The sequence below is a fragment of the Anolis carolinensis genome, chromosome 1 (assembly GCF_035594765.1).
Source record: "Anolis carolinensis isolate JA03-04 chromosome 1, rAnoCar3.1.pri, whole genome shotgun sequence".
Lineage (NCBI taxonomy): Eukaryota > Metazoa > Chordata > Lepidosauria > Squamata > Dactyloidae > Anolis > Anolis carolinensis.
Genome location: NC_085841.1, coordinates 275,526,370 through 275,533,105, shown reverse-complemented (window position 1 = coordinate 275,533,105; position 6,736 = coordinate 275,526,370).

Genomic DNA, 6,736 nt, shown 5'->3' with positions numbered 1-6,736 from the left:
TGGCCACCCAGCCTCTCAATAATAATAATAATAATAATAATAATAATAATAATAATAATAACAACAACAACAACAACAACAACAACAACAACAACAACATCATACAATCCTAAGGTTTGCAGAGACCCCTAAGAATCATCCAGTAAAACTTCCTTCTACCATACAGGAGGACACAATTCAAACACTCCTGACAGATGGCCAGCCAATATCTCCACAATCTCCACAATAAAAATAATAATAGAATCCTACAGTCACAGAGATAGGAGAGACCCCTAAAGGCCATCCAGTCTAACCCCTTCCTGCCATGGAGAACACAATCCAAACATTCCCAACAGATGGCCATATAGCCTCTTGATAATAATAATACTAATAACAATATTATGGAATCCTCATGTTTGCAGACACCCCTAAGAATCATCCAGTACAACCAACCTTCTACCATGCAAGACCACACAATCCAAACACTCCTGACAGATGGCCATCCACCCACTATATAATAATAATGATGGTAATAAAGATAATAATCATGATGATAACAATAGTAATAATAATAGAACTATACAATCCAATAATTTGGAGACACCCCTAACGGCCATCCACCCCAACCCTTTCTACTATGCACCAAGACACAATCTAACCATTCACAACACTTGGACAACGTATGAATACTATACAATACTATACAGCGACAAAGGCCCCCTCTACTCTCACCACTTTCACAGTACACAAACAACCAAATACATACTAAACATTAAGACAACCATACAACAGACATTCAATACCACCACTAACTCAAATTTCTCACCAACACCACCAGACAACGCCACAGCAACGCGTGGCCGGGCACAGCTAGTCATTTTCTATAGCAATCAATGTTTAGCTAACAATACTGCTTATTTTGGTGCAATTGAGTATATGGCCATTATATCTTACTATAATAATATTCTATTCTGCTATTGTATGGAACATATTGTGATAAGAACTCAAGCAAATGATGACTGTGATGTTTTTCCCACAGAAGTTCTACTATCTCCCATAAGAAAAGGCCTTCTGCTCCATTTTCTTTTTATAGTCCTTTAGTACTTTGGTAGAACTCCGCAAGCAAATAAATTAATTAGGCTAATGCACTTTTTCATCTTTCATAAAATTGAAAGGTTGCCTTCCATGTGAATCTGAATCACTGGGCTCAAAACCTGAATTACTTATACAGATCCATTCACTCTTCAGTATTTGTGTTATTTAGATGAGTGGATTTTGTCTGTGTAGGAAATGTTCTTCCTTTTCTGCTGGCATGATCATGTCTACATACTGTTGACACATGGAATTTATTTGCTAGTGATCTATGCAATGAATTACTCTATAAGAATTGTGAGTAGATTCTTCTCAATTATGTTTCTTGGAGCCAACTACACTTCCTGTGCCTCCCTATAGTAGGGCCAGAAAGAATATTCATTGTTATTACTAGTCACATCATCCTTACATACAGACACAATCCCTGTATTATTCTGTACAGAATAATTTCCTGAAACAATAGTTGAGTTCTGTGCAGCAGGGAGAAAACTGTGGATATTATATGTCTGCATTTGTGAGGATGAAAAAGTTGAATGGTTTACATCCCTGCCTTCTAGTAGCAAAGAAAAGAAGGTGAATAAAGTTCTTTAAATAGTGCGGGTAATCTTGTTTAAAATAAACCTCCCTAACACCACCCAGATGTTTAAGATACTTATGACATGCAATCACACTGTCAGTGACATATGCTAACTTAATTGCCCTTTCTTTCTTTCTTTCTTTCTTTCTTTCTTTCTTTCTTTCTTTCTTTCTTTCTTTCTTTCTTTCTTTCTCTTTTTTTCTTTTTGTCATTGTGAAAGTTGGTGAACCAAAGGGAAAGGTGTGATGAATAAGTGAATAAAAAGAGAGATTACTTTCTTTAGTCTCCTGAGAGAGATGAAAAATCTTCAGCAGAAGATTAAATCTAAAACATGACAAGATCATGTATTCCTAGGCCACGTTAGTGAAAAAATGTTCCATGAGAAACAAAAGGGTCTTAGTCTTTATGACTGAGCAGATTTTAGACCAGAAAAACAGGCAATATCATCTGTGTTCCCATTAAATAAATGTCTGGTGCTCTTCTTCATTTATATTAGGGTTAGGGATGGAGACTGGCTGAGTACATCACAAAATCCATTCTTATGAGACTAGGTCCCTTTCATTCCTATTTCAGTTGAACAAAGTTTTCTGTGGCTCTTGAATCCTTGGCAGAGCACACATAACAATATACAGGTAAGTCTGAGGACCCGTGCTTGCTATTTTTTGAAAGACGTGAAAAGATCAATCAAAAGTCCATCCACCTATTTCATGGTGACAGAATATTCTGTGATAATATGAGATTATTTAATATGAGATAATTTAAATGTTTCACTTGGTAATATTTCACATGGACTTTCAGCTGCTACTTTAAGTCCCAATACATATAGTTTTAGCTTGTGGACATTTGGTTTCCACACCACAAAATGGAAGCTGCCATTATCCATGTTCTTCCTTTCATGCACACTCCAAACATTGTTACTCAAGTCTCCCCCAAACTGACATGGCAGTATCAGGTATTGGCACAATAAGTGATGTGTTGAGGAGTTCCTGGCAGAAAGTTTCCCTAAAGAGAAGTGCTGAACAATATGCTCCTCCGCACTTCTGCCACTATTGATGGCTATTGTCACTAGTTTTCAGGCAACATGAATCTCCGTTAATCGGGTTAGGAATGACTGTAAACAAAAAAGGAGTGGAAAATAAATCTTTGTTATTGAAGTTGGCTCAGCATTCCCGTGCCACAGATGTAGTGCCTATTTGGGGAAGAAAGCTAAATCCACTCAAGAGATAAATGTATTGCTACATATATATTTCTTTCTATTTGTCCCTTCAGATGTCTGTGAGCGATTGTTCTCCACAGCATAAAGGGAAGTTGTCATTATTCATGTTCTTCATTTCATGCAGTCCAAATTTAAGTTCATGCCTTGAATCCTAATTTCAGGGGAATGGTGGAGTATAAATAAATTGTTGTTGTAGTTGTAACAGATGACAAGAAACTTTCTGTCAACAAGAAACTAGCTCTTCTTAGATACAGTATAGCCAATGGAAGGGAGCAGGCAATTTAATTTACCCTTCCACTGCTCATCATGGAAAAGGTCTGCAAAGTGTACAATATACAAACATTTTTAGATGCATGTAAAATGTTTACAAATACATGAATCACATAATTCTGAGAAAAACATTTTATTAATTTTTTAATGTTTCTATGCTGCTCCTTTGTTGCCAAAAACAATCCCAGGGCAATATATTTAAAAAGATAATAAATTCAGTATGACTTATATACTCTTGGATACATCAATCAAGGTCTTTAGGCTGATGTTTTTACTTTTTTTTTTCTTCAAGATTTTGAGACAACGGAACTTAAGAAAATGGAATTCTATTAGGGAAAAGAGGTGTAATATCCACGTGCTCAACAGTCTATTTCCAATGATAATAACACTGAAGTCGAATAGTGGGTTCATGCCATTTGCATCAACTCAACTGCTGCTCTTACATTACATCCATCTCTCAGACCCAGTGGAAGCCAGTGTCACAGCTAGTGCAGGACTCTCAATTTTCTTCCATTTTCTTAAGTCCTGCTGCCTCAAAATCTTGAAAAAAAGTTTTAAAATTACCCTAAAAGACCTTGTTTGACATATCCATGGGTCAATGTGTGTACTGTACTTTAACTCCTATCAAAAAAGGAATCACCCACTTCTATGCATGGAGAGGTGAAAGGCAAGAACTTAATCCACCAGCCACTTTTGCTCCCTCTAGCATGGTGCCACTTCTGGCCTTTTTGAATGCCTTGGTGGGAAAATGACAGCAATGGCCAGAGGAAGCTGGCCTCCTGAAGCAGCATTGGTGTTTTCCCCTCTTCGCAGAATTACCCTCAATTTATCTATAGGTGATATGAAAAATCAATCATTTTGACCCCAAAACCTTCCCTCAACTTATGACCTCATCACATGGGACTGAAATCAGCAGCATGTGTCTATCTAGCCCCAGTCACCCATGGAGCCACTTGGCTTCCATCAGACAATATTGTGCTGGCTCCGTGGGTGAAGGCGAGTGGTACCAGCCTGCCTCCACCGCCACGACAACACGGGAGACTTCCCGTGTTGCCATTTACTTTAATGGGGGGAGTACATACACCACACTTCCCCCCATGGGATCAAAAACTGCAGGAGCCGGGTGACACTGGGCAAGGGGCAGTGGCTTCCCCATGTCCCACAGTGAAGTGATGAGAAGTGAGCCATGTGATAAGGCCAACATACATTAGATGAACTTATACATTAATACATATGGTGGCTATTTTAAAAAACTAGAAGAAAAAAACTGCAATTTGTGCAGTTATTCATGTGTAGGTGCCAGTCAGTCCAATGAGATTTATTTCCAGGTAAATGTGTATAGAACTGACCCCTAAAGATTTTTGAGGTTGTGCCATGATGCTCATGTAGTACCCTCCTGAATAAAGTCTCTCCAGAAGCAGACTTCAAGTGTGAGTCTGTTTCCTATATAGACTGTAAAGTTGTTTTGAATTCATGGGGAAATTTCCCCAGCATTTAAACTCAGAATTTTGTCAGGGGAAAAAATCCCCTCTATTCCCCTGTCAAAATCACAAATGTTGGGCAGAATGTAGATGACTAAGTGCATATCTTCTGTTGATTTAATGCTTGGGCAATACTTATAATGGGCCCTTGGTATCCAATGGGGTTTGGTTCCAGGACCTACTGACCCACCCAGCCCATAGATACCAAAATACATGTGCACTCAAATATCTTTATATAAAATAACGTAGTGCAGTGTTGTCCCTTACATAAAATCAATGTTTGCTGTTTGGATTTCTTTCTCCCTGGAATATTTTCAAGATGTGAATGATTGAATATGTGAATGCGGAATCTGTGGGCACAGGCGGTTGGTGATTATACTATAGAATACATTTGTGCCATTTTGTGGATTTTAAAAAATACATTCACTTAATGTAGTATTAAAAGAGATGAGGCTGATTTACACATTTATGTCCATGTGTAAACAGACTATTAACACCGCATTCATGTTACCGCACTTTATTCTAATTATCAATAGAAAGCCAGTACAAAGAAATGCAAGTTAGAGAATTGCTTGAAAATGTGGAATTTGGAAATCCAAGGACTCTTTCACATTTCACAATTACAGCATTGTGTTCCAGATTTACGGCCATGCTAATCCTATGAAATCCTAGGAATTGCAATTTAGGGAAGTACATTTATAAATGTCTGCCAGACAGCTCCAGTGTCTCACCAAACTACAGATCCCACGACTCCATAGGATGTAGTCATGGCAGTTATAGAATATAGTGCTATAATTGGACCACAGATTAAAGTTTCCACTGAGACATGAAACTTGCATCAGCCAGTCTCAGAGCCCCAACTTCCTCAGAGACACAGGGTAGTTGCAAGGGGAAATGAGCAGAAAGGGAACCAAGCAGGCCATCTTCAGCTCATTGGAGGGAAAGACTGGATGTAAATAAGAAATTAATGTAGACTAAACAAGTGCCTTGGGTGGGTCACACACCCTCAGTCCCAGAAACCCAGTGACATAAGTCAGAAATTAGTTGAAGGTACACAATAACAAAATAATTATAGAGGAATAATAATGTATGTATGTGTGTGAAGCAGCTCTAAAACATATAGAGCAGGCATGAGCAAACTTTGGCCCTCCAGGTGTTTCAGACTTTGATGCTCAGAAATCCCAGCCAGTTTACCAGCTGTTACGAATTGTGGGAGTTGAAGTCCAAAACATCTGGAGGGGCAAAGTTTTCTCATGCCTGATATATCATGTTAGTTCACCTGAATATGATCCTCAGTAAAGATACTATTAATACTTTATGGTAGATATGAATGAGCTCTATAGCTCCTTGCAAAAAGTTAATTCACATGACAATGATCCTCAAAAAAGATGTTGCTCTTATTTGTGTTACTAGTGTTGAAGATCTACTAGTAAAAATAGTATCTTTTTATTCTGTAGCTGAAATATGTGATGAGTGGGAGATAATGTGAGATATTTAAAAAAAAACCTTATAATAACCAGAACTTTAACTGATTTCATTGACATTGTTGGTCGGGCAAACAAGTGAAAGTTGTTTAATAGTGAAAATCCAGTAAACCTAAAGTATGGACATTTCTGTTAACTGTTATTAACCTTGAGTTTAAAGACTGTCTTACAAAACATTGCAGCATAAGTGTTGAGTCTCATTTTGAAGCTCCTAATTTGACTTTCGGACAAAACGTGGCTTTTTAATTTTCCGCCTCAATAGTTCATTTCCTGGAACGAGGAAGAGGAATGGACTTTGAGAATTCACCTTCAGGTTTCAAATGGGACACTGCATCCCCTGGTGTGTGTTTCCAGCAGTGAAGGCAAATAATTTTAGAAGCTGGACCTAATGGTTTTGTAAGGAGGGTAAATGAAGCTTTAGATGACCATGTGTTGACTTTACTTGAGGAGCAGATAGTTAACATTTCTCCTTTTCCTTGCCTCTATGATTCTAACCTTTATAACTTCTCTGTATGCATTCTGTTAAAGCCAAAAAATCTGTTTGTGAACAATGGTTTTTAAAACAAGAAAGAAAGAATGAAAGAAAGAAAGAAAGAAAGAGGGAGGGAGGGAGGGAGGGGGGAGGGGATGGGGGGGG